This window comes from Equus przewalskii, chromosome X (genome assembly GCF_037783145.1).
Source record: "Equus przewalskii isolate Varuska chromosome X, EquPr2, whole genome shotgun sequence".
Taxonomy (NCBI): Eukaryota; Metazoa; Chordata; class Mammalia; order Perissodactyla; family Equidae; genus Equus; species Equus przewalskii.
Window position 1 is genome coordinate 9,493,567 of NC_091863.1, and position 15,696 is coordinate 9,509,262.

Consider the following 15,696-nt stretch of genomic DNA (forward strand, 5'->3'; position numbering starts at 1 on the left):
AATGTCAAATGACTGACCTCTCTCCCCAGTGAGGCAGACAGGTGGGCTAGATGCTCTGTTATCCTAACCCATCTAAGTCTTTTTTGGACGTTGGGTTGGCAATGGGACCTGGGGCTGCACCAGAGATTCACCATGAGGCTGGACAGAAGGTGGGAAGATGAGGACAAGGTGTTTCCATAACCCCAGATGAAAATGGTTGTAGTGACTGTAAGAGGCCAAACAGAATTCCCCAAGAGTATTTAAAATCATGGCCTTTGAGGTAAGAGGTGACTGGACTCACAGCTGTGGGACTTGCAGAAAGTCATTAAGCCTCCCAGAGCTTCAGTGTTATCGTGTGTAAAATGAGTGTTCCAACACTAAACTCCAGTGTTGTTTAAGGATGACAGGAAATGATGGACACAGAGTGTTCACCATGCATGCCCAGATTATTGTAGGTGTTTAAAGGCAGTGATGAGGATGATGATGATGATGCTAATATTTCAAGGAGGCCTGCTCTCCGTTGTGTTTCTGTGATAGAATGATGGGCCCCAAGATGTCCATGTCTTAGTCCCTGAAACCTGTGAATATGTTACCGTACATGACAAAAGGGATTTTGTAGATTGGTTAAATTAAGAATCTGGAGATGGGAGATTGTCCTGGATTGCCCTGGTGGGCCCAATGTAATCACAAGGGTCCTTATACGAGGGAGGTAGAGAGAGATTGGAAGATGTGATGCTTTGAAGAAGGAAGAAGCATCCACAAACTGAGGAATGCTGGTGGCCTCTAAAAACTAGAAAAGGCAAGGAAATGCACTCTCCCCTAGAGCCTCCAGAAGGAACCAGCCCTGTTGACACCTTGATTTTAGCCCAGCGAGAGCCATTTCAGACTTTTGACCTCCAGAACTGTAAGATAACAAATTTGTGCTGTTTTGAGCCACTAAATTTGTAGTAATTTGCTACAGCAGCTGTAGGAAACTAACACCGTCTCTGTGGCAAAGCCAGTGTGATTAACTAGGATTCCAGTTCCTGAACCCTTGGTCACCACCATTACAGGTTCCCAGGGGAGATACACAGACAGGACATTCCAAACAAATGGATAATGCTTTTTACTAACTACAGCCTTGGCCCCACACCTCTAGGTGGGAACGCTAGCTTTGGCAAGGTTGCCTAGGCCCTGGGTGGCTCTCAAGGAGCTGAGTAATCCTGAAAATGCGGCTGTAAGGCAATCTGTGGAAAGTTGGCCTTTCAAGGGCCCTGCTTTGCCTACAGCTTTGACTTTGCATTTTCACTTGCTGAGAATTAGGTCATTCAAAGTGAGATACTTTAGAGGCAAATGATTTCTGACCTTCCCTGAAATGACACTTCCTTGACATCAAAACTCACAATAATTTAATATATCACTGCGTCTTTATTCTGAATAGCATTCGAGGGTAGAAAGTTCTTTTGGGATCCTAGAATGCTATTAAGGTGCCTTAACCCTTGTGTTGAGAGCATTTACTTGGCTCTAATTTATGAAATGGATCATGGACGCTCTTCAGAGAATGCTACACACATAGGATTCTATTTGTTTCCATATACTTAATTTCTTGCTGATCTAGCCAATATATGTTGAATATAGACCTATGATATACACTTTAATATTTTATTAATTGATATCTTTCAAGAAACCATGTGCCAAATATAAACTTTTAGAGAAAACAAATTGGTAGTGAATGGAATTTAGAGGACTACGTGTTCAATATGTAGAAAGCTGACTGCTACACTAGCATGGTCATTTATTATTTATTGAATTTGCTTAAATAGTCTTTCCAGTGCAATGCTCATAGTAGGCTCATAGTACTCAATAATTAATCAATTTAAAAAATATATCTGGTTCTATCATACTTTGGCTTTATGAACAGGGACACTGCAACCTAAGCATAACCAAATATCCTCATTTCCAGGCACTGGGCAGTGGATCAGAAAGACAGCCCATGCCCAGTTTATTGACTCCTAGGGACGCACAATGGTAAAAGCAAGACATAGTAATTTACAAGTGAAACTGAAGGTTGTTTTTTCCCTTACTTCATCATTTCACGTCAACACAGTAGCTTGTGAGTTGTGTTTGACACAGCCACACTCTGTAACCTATCATCTCCTATCTGGTTCGATTTAAATTACCTTAACTACTCAGAAATATCTTCTGAATTAGATCAACAGACACAGGCATCTATATGGGAAAGTATGAGAGTTTAAAATGTGGTTTGGAAATTGAAATACAGGCAGAAAAAAACTATAAGGTAGTATATAATATCAATTGAATGGAACAGAATATATTGTAACTACAAAATAAAGATAATCTTTTCTTTAACAGTCAAAGTACAATGATCTGATTTGGCCATGAATTTTTATTGAGATGTAATTCGCATAGCATAAGAGTCACCTATTTAAAAGTGTACAGTTCAGGGGTTTTTAGTGTATTCACAGAGTTGTGCAACCATCACCATAATCAATTTTAGACCATTTTCATCAATATCAAAAGAAACCCTATACCCATTAGCAGTCACCCTCATTTCCCCCCATTCCTTTAATCCCACCCCAGCCCCAGGCAACCACTAATCTACTTTCTGTCTCTATAGACTTGCCTATTCTGAATATTTCATGCAAATGGAATCATACAGTATCTGTCCATTCACCAGTTGATAGACATTTGGGTTGTTTCCACTATTACGAATAATGCTGCTATGAACGTTCATGTACAAGTTTTCGTGTGGATGTATGTTTTCACTTCCCTTGGGTATGTACCTAAAAGTGGAATTGCTGGGTCACATGGGAAGTCTCAGTTTAACCTTTTGAGGAACTGCCAGGCTGTTTTCCAAAGCAGCTGCACCATTTTGTATTCCCGCCAGCGCTGTATGAGGGTTCCATTTTCTGCACATTTTTGCCAACACTAGTTTTTGTCCCTCTTTCTATGATAGCCACCCTAGTGTGTGTGAGGTAATATCTTATTGTGGTTGGCTGTGAGCCTTTTGATAGGTCCATGGCTTTAGGGAAAGAAGTGCGGGGTCGGGGTGAGGAAGATCAGGAGCAAAGGCTTGAGGGAGGAAGCCTCCTCCGCCAGCACGTTGATTGCCCCTGCTGAAGGCCGGTCACTTTGGTCTGCATAAAGGATCTGTGTAGGGAAACAGTGAGGGATGAAACTAGAAAACTCCATCAGAGGGGAAACTGCGTGAAGACGAGCAGAGGGTCCTGCAGGCTGGGTCAATGTGTGCAGGAAATGGTAGAGACATTGAAGGGAGTACTATGATAACGTCTAGCTCTGTGAGAATTAATTCGGACGCACAGAGCATCTTGCACAGGAGAGAGGGACAGATGCTGGAAGCGTTGCATGTGGGTTGGCATCATTGCATGTGGGTCAGTAATCGGATTGGGATGCTGGTTTTGCATAAGAGATGACAAATGAAAACCTAGTGACCCTCAGAGTTCCAGCCTGGGGCCCTGGGAAAATTCTGGTATCCTAAGAGAAATAAGGAAGTTAGGGGAAGAAGCTATTTTATGGGGTGGATCAGGGACCGGGCAATTTTCATATTATAAATGTCAAGTCTGAGGGTGTTTTGGACAGCAGGAGGAATGGAAGGTGGAAAGAAGTATTGGTCAGAACAGGGAGTGACAAACTCCGGTCTGTAGGCCAAAGCCAGAGCACAGTCTGCTTTTGTCAGGCCCAGGAAGAATGGTCTTTACATTTTTAAATGGTTGGGGAAAAAAATCTAAAGAAGAATAATATTTTTGTGACAAGTGAAAATTACATGAAATTCAAATTTCAGTGTTCACAAATGACATTTTACTGGAACACTGCCATGCCCATTCATTTACATATTGTCTATGGCTGCCTTCATGCTGTGAAGACAAGTTGAGTAGTTTCAACAGAGACTATACATACATCTCACAAAGCATAAATATTTACTATCTGGCCCTTTGCACAAAAAGTTTGCCAACTCTTGGGTTAGAGAGAAATTTGGGAGGTGCATTCTCCTCGTCATAATACTTAAAGCTGAAAAGGTAAGTAACCCAAATTGAGAGAGTGTAGAGGAAAAAGCAAGTGGGGCCGGTCCTCCGGGCTGCTTCTGTTTAGGAAACAGAGGGACATAGACGAGTCAGTGAAGACAGTAAATAAGTTTAAGTAAACCTCAACTTAATTAAACATGTCAACTCCCAGACTGTTTTATTGCTTGGTATTTCAAACACACTCCTAAGAGGAAGATTAGCTAATAAAGTCGCAACCTGGGGTCGCTTTCAGCTGGAAGCCGGAGCAACCTATGATGAGAAGTTTGTCTTTGGCAAATCCCCACCTCCAGTCTTTCCCTTCCTCCTCCCACGACACTGTGAGGTGTCTCATTCCTGCCTTACTCAGAAAGGGGTATGAGGAAGAATATTTCACTAAGGTCAATGTTTGATAAAAGTTCAAAGTGCTCTTCCTGCCCTAAAACTTGGATCTTAATAGAGGGACTTGGAGACACTATCAGGAACTCTCAACTCTGGAAATTTCGGGCCCTTGCAAAGGGGCAGACAGGGAGATGTGTAAGAATACCGGGGGGCAGGGGGATCCTTGCACTGTCCCTCCAACCAGGCCAATTGTGTGTGCTAGGTATGCAGGGATTGAACCCACCAGCTTGCCAAGTGGCCCTGGATAAGTCACTTCAGAATTCTGTTTTGGTAACTCATGTGGAAGTAGGGAATAAATTCTAAGTCACTTTTAAACAAGAGGCACAAAAGCATTCGAGTCTCCAGTATTTGCTCGATTAACCACTGCAGACGGGCTATGTCAATAATAATGAAGTTTAGAGGAAAACATGTCCATTAGAGTTACTGGTGAAATTGTTCTTTCCTCTCCTTGGACTCAGCACAAGGAATGGGGACCAGGAAGCCATTCCCAGGAATTACCTTCCCCTCCCACTCTTGAGTACGTGGCAAGGCGACCGCTGTGGCTGAATGCCCAGGCCCAGAGCCATGAGTACTAACCTGTGCCCTTGAAAGCAGGAAACACATTGTCTTCACGGACTCTGCTCTCCTGGAGCAAACACCGCAGCTCTTGCAGGAGGCCCCTGTGAGCCCAAATTTAGCAAAGCGTTTGCTCGTCAACCATTGCTCCATCTTACATTTGTTTCTGGGGTTATTCAGGAAGTACTGACTGGTGCCAGTGCCCTGTGAAGTATGTATGTAATAAATTATCCTTCATATCTTTCTACACACACACCCCTACTCGCTTAGCTTATCTTACCCAAGGGCCTAGGAGAGCTACAGAGGAACAACGTTAGCCGACTTTACAACTCTGCTTGGGGAAGTCAGACCCTGGATTCTCCCTCCACCCCCCACCCACTCAAATTAGTATACACTCGGGCTCCTTCTGAGTATGTGCCCATGGCAAGTTCACTGCTGACTGGTAGTTGATGAAAATAATGCCTCAGTGTCTATGCAATATGGAGCCATCAAAACCTTCATAATGCAGGGTAACTGCTGATCTGGGAATGATCTGGTCCACTAAGCATTGACCCCTCCCTTTCATATACAGGGAAACTGAGGCCCAGAGAATGTTAAGTGCTTGTAAAAGGTAATAGTTGAAACAAAATTTGAAATAGAACTCAAGGGGCTGGCCTCGTGGCGTAGTGGTTAAGTTCAGCTTGGTCCACTTTCGCAGCCCAGGTTCACGAGTTTGGATCCTGGGTGTGGACCTACACCACTCGTCAGCCATGCTGTGGGAGCGAGCCACATATAAAGTAGAGGAAGATTGGCACAGATGTTAGCTCAGGGTTAATCTTCCTCAGCAAAAAAAAAGAAAAAGAAAGAAATAGAACTCAAGGCACCTTGACTCACAATCCAAACCATCTTTCTACCAGTCCCAGCTGAGTTCATGCATGTAAAAAACTTGGTAAAAAAAATTATAACACCCATGAAGATGTTAACCGCCGTTATTTATTGTTACTAATTATAAATGACCCATCTTTCAAGATGCCTCTGACAATATCTTGCCAGAGACATTTCTAATCCCACCCTAAGAAACAATCTCTGAGACCCAAGGAGCCACCAGAGACCCACATCCGGAGGGGTGAGGGAGTGAGCAAAGGGCAGGCTGTGGAACGTAATTTTGCAGGAAGAAATTTTTAAAAAATCTTTAGTGCAAACCCCTCCAGCTCTGTGTGATTTTGTGCTTTTGTTTAGGTTAAACTAGGAAAAACACCAAATTCTTGATTGTGAGGAATTTTTCAACAGAGAATAAAAGACCATAAATGCCCATGAGCCACCCTGCCTCGGAAAGCCAGAGAGCCCCTGGATTAAAGTTTGCAAATTAGAGGATGAGTCGAAACATCTGAAAATGGGTGACAAGGCAAACTTTATACAACAAACGACAGAGCTATGTAACTACGTGAAAATAGAGAAATAGCTGGATAAAAAGAGCCATGTGAATGATGGATGGACGCACAGATGGATGCATGAGAAGGAAGGAAATAAGGAAGAAAGGGAGAAAGGAAGGAAGAAAACAGACCAAAATGTTGTTGTAGTTGATCTCCGGGTGGCAGGTAATTTTAATTTTCCAACTTTTGCTTCTCTGTATTTTACATATTCTTGTATTTTATAATCAGTAAACAACAACAGTAACTCTAGTAATAAAGGCAACATTAAAAGGGTTGCTTGACAATGGCAAACACAAACCCCTTCAAATTTCTAACTGCTTCCCAGCAATTCTGCTTTCCCTGGGGCTCTGCCCGGTTCCTCAGCAACATTGAGGTTTCAAAAAATCCCACTTGATTGAAGTCCAGACCACATCTAAGATTGAACTCCGTAGATTTAAACCTTTCTCTGATCTTTTTGGCAACTTTTACTTGCTGGAGATAAAATGACACCAACCCACTGTTTCATTTTCCTGTAGATCCAGCCACAGCAATCCAAGGCCTGGCTCTGTCATTTGGTTTCTGTCAGTACTGGTTCAATTCACCCATGTGAAAATGTCTTTGAAACGAGGACCTCCACTCAACACCTCCGGGTGAACTTTAGGGCCTTGATTGAAGAATCTGAAACCACTTGACAAACTTAATTTGAATCGCAAAGAGCTGCTGGCCCAAAGCCAAGACTTATCTCTTAGCCCTGAGAAAATAGCTGTTTTGATATGTTAATCATTTAGCTAGTAAGAGCTCTCTGCTGTTTTATCTTTCATCTACCAATTGCTTAACAAAATTCCTCTACAGTACTTTAATATTATTTTTTAACTTTACAGTACTCTTAAGGCTAAAATATATAATATATATCCCAGCTACTAAAAACGTTGAGAAATAATAAGCTTTGACTCAAACAAATGTGAAAACAGGAGAAGGAAAGTTTAGTGACATTTGGATGTAGTTCATTTTTAAACCCAGATCAAAAAAGGCTACTTATACTGGGAAAAATATATGTTGTCCAGCATGTTCTGGAAAATTCATTTTAGGGCTTTGGAAACACTTAGGTGGAATTGTAGGAATCTCTGAGAAGCATGAACTATAATTTTTTTTTTAACTTCAGTAGAATTTGTGACATTTGTGTTTAATTGTGTTTGGTTTCAGAGACTGAAACAACAGATATTGTAATTTTCTTTTTTTTGGGGGGGGGGAAGATTAACCCTGAGCTAACTACTGCCAATCCTCCTCTTTTTGCTGAGGAAGACTGGCCCTGAGCCAACATCCGTGCCCATCTTCCTCTGTTTTATACAGAACGTGTGCACTTAACCACTACGCCAACAGGCCAGCCCAGATATTGTAATTTTTAAGCATGTGTTTTTATCTCTAATATGTGCTAGGAACTCTGCCATTATTATAAGAGAATAAAAGTTGAATAAGATTTGGCACAGTGACTGGCACCTTATAGAGGAGCAATTAATAATTATCCAATTAATGGATGACTAAAATCTGGTCTTATTTACATACAATTGAAAGTGTTACGCAACCCCATTAGGAGTAGGGTTTTAAGATTTTTATATCAGATTACTGGAAGTCTTACAAACCACATAATTCCTTGTAGGAGATATTCTAACTGTATCCATATTCAACTATGTTTTAATGAATATGAGTGTCTATGATAAAGAGATCTTAATATAATAGTATTAACAATAATACCATCTAGCATTTATCAAATGCTTACTTCTTGGAGAGTACAGGTTTACCTGTTTTCCTTTATATCTTGTTTAATCCTCACAATCGGCAGGGTTTTTTTTTTTGAGGAAGATTAGCCCTGAGCTAACATCTGCTGCCAATCCTCCTTTTTTCTTGCTGAGGAAGATGGGCCCAGAGATAACATCTGGGCCCATCTTCCTCTATTTTATATGTGGGATGCCTGCCACAGCATAGGTTGGTAAGTGGTGCCTATGTCCACACCTGGGATCTGAACCTGCAAACCCTGGAGCCACCAAAGCAGAGCGCATGAACTTAGTGCTATGCCACCAGGCCGGCCCCACAATTGGCATTTTTATTGTTATTGTTGTTACAGATGAGGAAATTGTAGCACAGAAGGTTAAGTACTTCCCAGCACCCAGAGCTAGACAGCGTTGAGGGCAGGAATCAAAACAAGGATTCAGATTTCAGGCTGCAAAGCCGCTTTGCCTCTACTGTACTACTTCTTGTAAAAATGCTAGGAAACCTGATTTGTAAGGCAACTTGTTAGCCTTAGTTTAGACTTTTTGAGTATATGATTTAAATGATAAATCATACAGTCGATGTTATGTCACAGGAAGCTAACTCTGTCAGCCATGTGGGACATGGACTGGAGTTACGGGAGCCTGGGGGCTGGTTGGCCGGCACATGACTGTTACAGTTAACGCAAGGGACAGAGGATAAGGGCTTGAGGGGAGAACTTGGAGGGTATGGGGCGGATTCAAGCGATAATTCCAGCAGGATTTGTTAAATCCATGGAAAAGGGGAAGAGGAGAGCGTTTAACATTATTTTGAGGTTTTTAGGGTAGACTCCTGGGTCGTGGTGGTGCCATTTCCACGAGGAGTTTGGAAACTGGGCAGGAGGAGGGAATTTGGGGGTGGTGGGTGCAGGGTGGCCGGTAAGGAGCTTGGTTTGGGAGGTGTGTCTTTGGGAGTGAGTCTCCACAGAGAGGCGGGCTGCACAGAGGGCAGCTGGAATACAGCCCTGGGGGTTAAGGGCCGTGTTGCCTGCAGAGTGGAAATTGTCTGCTCCCAAACAGCACACATGTCAGAAATTAGAAGGGCATGTCTATTAAATTGTATAGTTTTTAAAAATTTTAACTTTCAATAACTCTAGGTAGGAAACCAAACTAAATGCTAGAATTCAGTGCACTTCTGCCAATTTTTGTTCAGAAACAATGAGCTGCTTTCCATCAGCTCAGTCACACAAAAGCCTTTCCTGGTTTCGCCTGGATCGTTTATGCCCTTCCTTCCCAGACATGTCCACTCTCCCAGATTTAAATAAAATTCCTCTCCCAAGGGAAGGTAGAGTTTTAACGTCCCAAGGCTTGCCTGCTGGCTACTCTGTGTCCTCAGACCCTCTGTTGCTGTATTATGGTATCGTGTAATCTGGACTTAAATTTAAAATTACAGTGTAGGTTGCAGCTGTAGCCTGGGGCTTTGTGCAAAGCCTGCCACTCAGGCCCTTTCCTCCATGACATCATCGCTTTTCTATTTACAGAGAGCTTCACTTTTACTTAAGACGAGTAACAAAAGAGAACAATGGGCACTGGCAGCAGTGACGTCTTGGTGTGGAGAAATCAGCAACCAGCCTCAGACGGGCAGACTTCCTTATCCTACCAGGAACTCGCAGAAAGGAACAGTTTCCATCTTCCACTTTAAAGGCAAAAGAGCAGTTTTGACCCTATGTATATATCACAGTGCATTCTGGCTTCTACTGGGGCAGAAACTTCCCCGAAACCCTACAAGGGCAGCTGTTTCTCATTAAGAAGAATCCATCCCTGATGAAGGTGATAATAATGTTTCCAGGGACGCCTGTTCCGGGTGTCTCTCTGCAGTGAACTTGTGAACTCTTTGACTTCCTGCTCTAAGAGGAAGTCTGCTCTCTGAAGTGCTCTGATGTTTCTCCTCTCTTTACCCAGCTTTTCAGTTGATTGTGGAGACTTTCCAGAGTTTCCATTCGTTTTGCCCCTATCCCGCTGTCTCAGCAACCTAGTATGAGAGGGAAAAAACCACTAGTATTTTTACAATCCATGTGAAGATATATCAAGCCAGCCATTCACAGCTGAATTTCCACATAACTCCATGGGTTTGGCAGAAGAACAAATGTCAAATTTTGGCAAACATTTTTGGCATAGTCCACACTGTGATATAATAGCAAGGCCATTAAAAGGTTAAAATATTTGTATCTTGGGTAGGCATAATACATCTTTAATCTCTAAACATCCCTTACCGTGTAGCTCGTGGTTTGCTACCCTCAATGTCTACTCCCACTGCATCTCTCTGCAGGGGTCTTCTGAGGAATGATCAGTTAATAAGGCCACAGGAAGTCTAGCTATACTTGTCACTTTCTCTGGATCAGGAAATGAGGCCTTCTTCTAGCAAAGAATAAGTGACTCAAGATGGGGAGCAACAAATTGAGAATAATTGAGAAGTCTTCTGTTGACAGACACAGGATTTATCAGTTTAAGGACTAGTTGTCCTTTCAATCCTGGATAAATTCCCATCTGGCTTGAGTAGTATGGACTGTTTTTATTTGTTTGTTTGCTGGAAAATAATATAGATATGACTGAGTTTTTAATAAGCCTCAATACTTGGATAAGTACAGAATGTGACAAGGTTGAAGATGCTGTAAATCATTCCCAATGAAGGAAAGGAGAGAAGGACAGGTGAACCTGAGTTCAAAGGCAACACACAACTTCCAAGAACTCTTTGATGGAAGACCTCTTCTGAGAGAGGAAGATATTTACAAATGAGGAGAAATATTCTATAATAAGAGTGTGCACCATACAGTATAGGAGGATAGAGAAAGAAATGACTCTTTCTATGGCTCTGTAGGGGAGTCAGTGGAAGCATTTGGGCTAAATGGTGGATGAGTAGGATTTGCCAGAAGGGGAATGGGTGAGAGAGAATTCCCTGCGGAAGGAACAGCATACGCAAAGGCACAAAATTGTGAAGAAACAGGGTGTGTTCAGGGAAAGCCTAGAATTTGAAATGGTTTCAGTATAATATACATGGGAAGTTGGCCATGAAGGATCATGTTGAATTTTATCCATTGATCAACTAATGATGGCTGTGGTTGTTTTGTCCTATATATGTTGATCAGGTTATCTATTTTTTTTTGGATTTTTATGCAAATGGAATAGCTCAGAATTACCAGAATAAAAAATCATGTAAACATATTTTAAAATCAAATAGTGCAAAAAACTTATAAGAAAAACAAGAGTTCTTTGCCCCAGCCTTCCACATCCTCAGTCCCGTTCCCCAGAAGCAGCCATAGTCAACCTTTTGGGAGAACCATGTCTACCTTCCACCAAATGCTTGATCCTTATCTACCATAATATAAAGTCAGTGCAATATGTCTAAAAATTAGACTAGAGCTGTCCCAGTTCTCCCAATTGTGGTATCACAATTTTTGGTTAAATCAATATTTACATTATTACATATTTCCCCTTGAGTCAAAATTATATTATTTTCATTTGTTTAGTTTTTATGTACTTCTTGCTAATTCTCCTCATATATTCCAACATATGTATGCTCCAAAATGCAATATAATATCTCAGATTTATTTGTTTATCATTTATTTTTTTCCCTTGGTGACATCCTTTCTGGAATCTTTTGTCTTCCTGCTTCAGTCTGAGCTGGTTGCTTTCGAGACTTGCTGTATGACTATCCTCCTAGGATTTCTTCCTCCTACTCTTCTGTGTTGGATCCCCTGATTCCCTGATCGCATATGTAGTAGTTTTAAAACACAGCTGAAAATGCTTTGACACTCTTCCCATCAATGGTAGTATCTATGTCCCCTCCTCTTGAATCTAGGTGGGCTTGTGGCAGCTTCAAACACTAGAGGATGGCAGACGAGATGCTACATGATTTTTGAGGCTGGATCAGAAAAAGCCCTGAAGCCCTGCCTTGTTCACTGGGAACACTTGCTCTAAGAGTCCTGAGCTTCCATGTACTAAGTCCAACCACTCTGAGACCGCTGCTGGAAGAATACATGTAGATGCTCCAGTAGACGGTCCTACCTGAGCCTGTCCTTCAGCCATCCCAACCCGGGGGCCAGACACGTGACTGAAGGACCAGCGTGGAAGTAGATCCTTTAGCTCCTGCTGTTCCAGTCTCCAGCCATTTGAGTTACTCTCAGGAATGCGAGTCATTCCAGCTGAGACCTCAGATATTGTGGAGGAGAAAAGAGCTATCCTTGCTGTGTCCTTTTTGAATTCCTGACCGCATAATAACTTTTTTATGCCACTACATATTTGGGAGGTTTAGTGCACAGCAAAATATAACCAGCAAACCATATTTTCTTTCCTTCCTTCCTTCTTTCCTTCATTGTTTTTGTTTGTTTGTTTATTCTCTTCTTTTGGTAGAATATATCCACCAGTGTTTTTCTGAGAAAGAATATATGGGAGGTAAATTTTTGAGTATTTTTCTATCTGAAAATGTTATTTTAACCATTCATTTGATTGATGCTTTGACAGCTTATAGAATTTTTATTTAACCTTTTAAGATATTACTCCTTCGATTTCTAGTATCCTATGTCCCTATTAAGAGAAACAAGGTCAATCCAATTCCTGATCCTTTGTATGTTATCTGCCCACATTCATCCCTCCCGAGAAGGTTTTTATTTTTTTAAAAAAAATTTCTCCATTTGCAACAATGTGGCTGGACCTTGAGGGTATTATGTTAAGCAAAATAAGCCAGACAGAGAAAGACAAACACTGCATGATTTCACTCATATGTGGAAGATAAACAAACACAAGGACAAAGAGAACAGATTAGTGGTTATCAGAGGCGGGGGAGGGTGGGTGAAACGGGTAAAGGGGCACGTTTATATGGTGACAGATAAAAATTGGACTATTGATGGTGAGCACAATGCAGTCTATACAGAAACTGATAAATAATAATGTACACCTGAAATTTCACAATGTTATAAACTGTTATGACCTCAATAAAAAAAAAGTTCTCTTGGTATGAAATTTCACAATGCCTGGATGTTGCTCATGTTTCTATTTATTTTTGCTGTATTTATTTTGCTCTCAGTGAGTTTTAATCTGGAGACCCTTCTGTTTTAGAATATATTTACATACTATGTGTGGGGGACTGGCATTGGCCACCCCAAGATATGTCTCTTTGGCATGAGGATTATTTGGGGCTGGGTACTTTTAATAAACTGGGACAGGGAAGGAGGCTCTGAGGAGTGGAAATTGCTTACTATTTGTTAAGAAACATTTACATTTGTAAGGGAAACCTCCATCTGTAAAGTTGTCTCCCTCTCTGTACCAGGAAGAAGGGGGATGACCTTATCTCTAGAAACTCTTAATCAATACAGAATGCAAGGACTTAAATCTGCATAATAATCTTATTCCTGTTTCTGGTAACCTCCTGTAACTGACTCCCCCCACCCCCAACATCCTCCTTTGTCTTTAGCTGGATATGATATTTAAGGTGGTGGCTTCAGCCATTTTGGCGAGTTGCTCAGTTTGCCTGAGCCTCTCCCATGTATACATGTTATAAAGCTTTGTTTAATTTTCTCCTGCTATTCTGTCTCATGTGAATTTAATTTGTTCTCCAGCCAGACGAACCCAGAGAGGGTAGAGGAAATGTCTTCCTCCCCAACATATGTTATGATTTTCTTCCTCTGCTTTCCCTATTCTCTATTTCTGGAACTCTATTAGGTTGTGGACCTCCTAGATAGCTTTTTCTTATCCTTCCTCATATTTTCCATTTGTTTGTGTTTTCTTCTCCTTTGAGCCACTTAGTTGCACAACTTGATGGGCACTAGGTCATGTAAACGGTTTTCCGTGACGTTGTTCAATAGGACAGTATAGCTGGAGATAACCTTGCCTTTATTGTCTAATCCTTTTACTGAACTTTTCATTTGGGCTATAAAAACATTTTTCTGTTCCTTTTAACATATCCTAATCTTGTTTCATGTATACAGTCCTGTGCCACATAATGACGTTTTGGTCAATGACAGACCACATATATGACAGTGGTTCCATAAGATTAGAACATATAGCCTAGGCGTGTGGTAGGCTATACCATCTAGGTTTGTGGGAGTAACTCTATGATGGTTGTGCAACGATGAAGTCACCTATTGTCACATTTCTCAGGACGTATCCCCGTCCTTAAGCAACGCATGATTGTAATCTTATTTCATGTTTACTGTCCCTTTATGGTTCTGAGAACATTAATTTTAGTTTCTTTAAACTTTTTCTTCTTCCTGATTTATCTTTGTCTCCTACAAGTTCCTTTATTTGTGTGTGTTGGGTTTCTTTCATGTTGCAGGCTTTCCTTGGTTGTATGTTCATGTTTAAGGCTAAAGCATGGAAAAGAAAATTAGAAGCCTTGTGAACAGAGGTGGGGCTTGCTGACAGTTGACTTTCACTGTGGAGGGTGGAGTGATTTTCTGTTGAGTTAGAGTTAATGTTGGTAGATCTCTAGATATTCACATTTATAGAGTTAGTATTTATGGATAAGTGTCTACAGATATTTGTATCTCTAGATCTCTGAGACATTTTCTTTCTCCCTTTACCACTCCACAATTTGTTATCTGACTTCCAAAAAATGCTGGTATCTGCATTAAGGAGCTACTGCTATAGCCACGAACACCTCCCAAATCTCAATGGCTTACAACAGCACTTTTTTGGTCTTAAGTTACATGAGGGCTGTTGCTCTGCCAGGCTCTGCTGGGCTTGGCTCCGTGTGTTTTTGAAATCCAGGACTCGGCCTTAAGAGCAGACACCATCTGGGGAATTTTGTTCTCCTGGTGAAGGACAGAAGCACAATGAAAAGAACTGAACCACAGAAGGGCAGTAAAGCTTCTGCTCAGACATGTCTTATGCATTATTTGCTCACATTGCACTGGCCCGAGTCAACTGGCCGTGCCCAAAGTACACAGGGTGAAGTATTTCCATCTATAGGAAAGCAGAGCAAGTACAGGCAGAGAACAAATAATTGTGAACAAATAATAAAACCTACCACATTATCTCATGCTGACTGGTTTCATTTTTCCTCTTCTCTATATCTTTGTGAAGTTTTATTCTTTTCATCTTTTACCCTCATTTTAATGAGTGTGTGGGAGGATTAGTGATAAATGTGAGTGTTCAGTCTTTAACATTTAACTCAAAGTCTGCTGTTAATTTAAATTCTACGTGCTATTCATATGGTTGGGCCAAACTTAGTGTTTATCAGAAACGACTCTTGTATAAAAAAGGGGAAATAAGGATCCACATTCATATTTGTTTGGTTGAAATTCTGAAAAAAAACCATATGCACAGAAGAATGGTATTTACCTGGGGGTGGCCGTGGGCAGTAAGAACTGGGATGTGGCAGACAGGAGTGCCAGGGAACTTTCTGCTGCATAACAATGATACATTCTTGTTTACGCACCATGCAAATGTATTTCCTCCTCAGAAAGGTAATTTGCCAGTGAAGTCTAACAATGCTAAACCTTAGGAGAATTAACGTAAATTTTCAATATTGTCATGGCTAGACTAGCAGATCAAGTTGGCTCTCTTCCCCAAGGCTGTGAACAATGTAATATCTTTCTGTTACCCAAG

The 15,696-nt window shown here is 41.3% G+C and overlaps 1 long non-coding RNA gene across 1 annotated transcript in view; it reads left to right on the forward strand.

Annotated features, from left to right (window-relative positions):
• LOC139081000 (uncharacterized) overlaps positions 1–13,115 on the forward strand; it is a 56,657-nt gene extending 43,542 nt beyond the window's left edge. Inside the window, exons 3-4 of the long non-coding RNA XR_011535923.1 lie at positions 6,174–6,532; positions 9,633–13,115. This is a non-coding gene — a long non-coding RNA (uncharacterized lncRNA). The remainder of the gene's footprint in view (positions 1–6,173; positions 6,533–9,632) is intronic.
• The last annotated feature ends 2,581 nt before the right edge of the window (positions 13,116–15,696 follow it).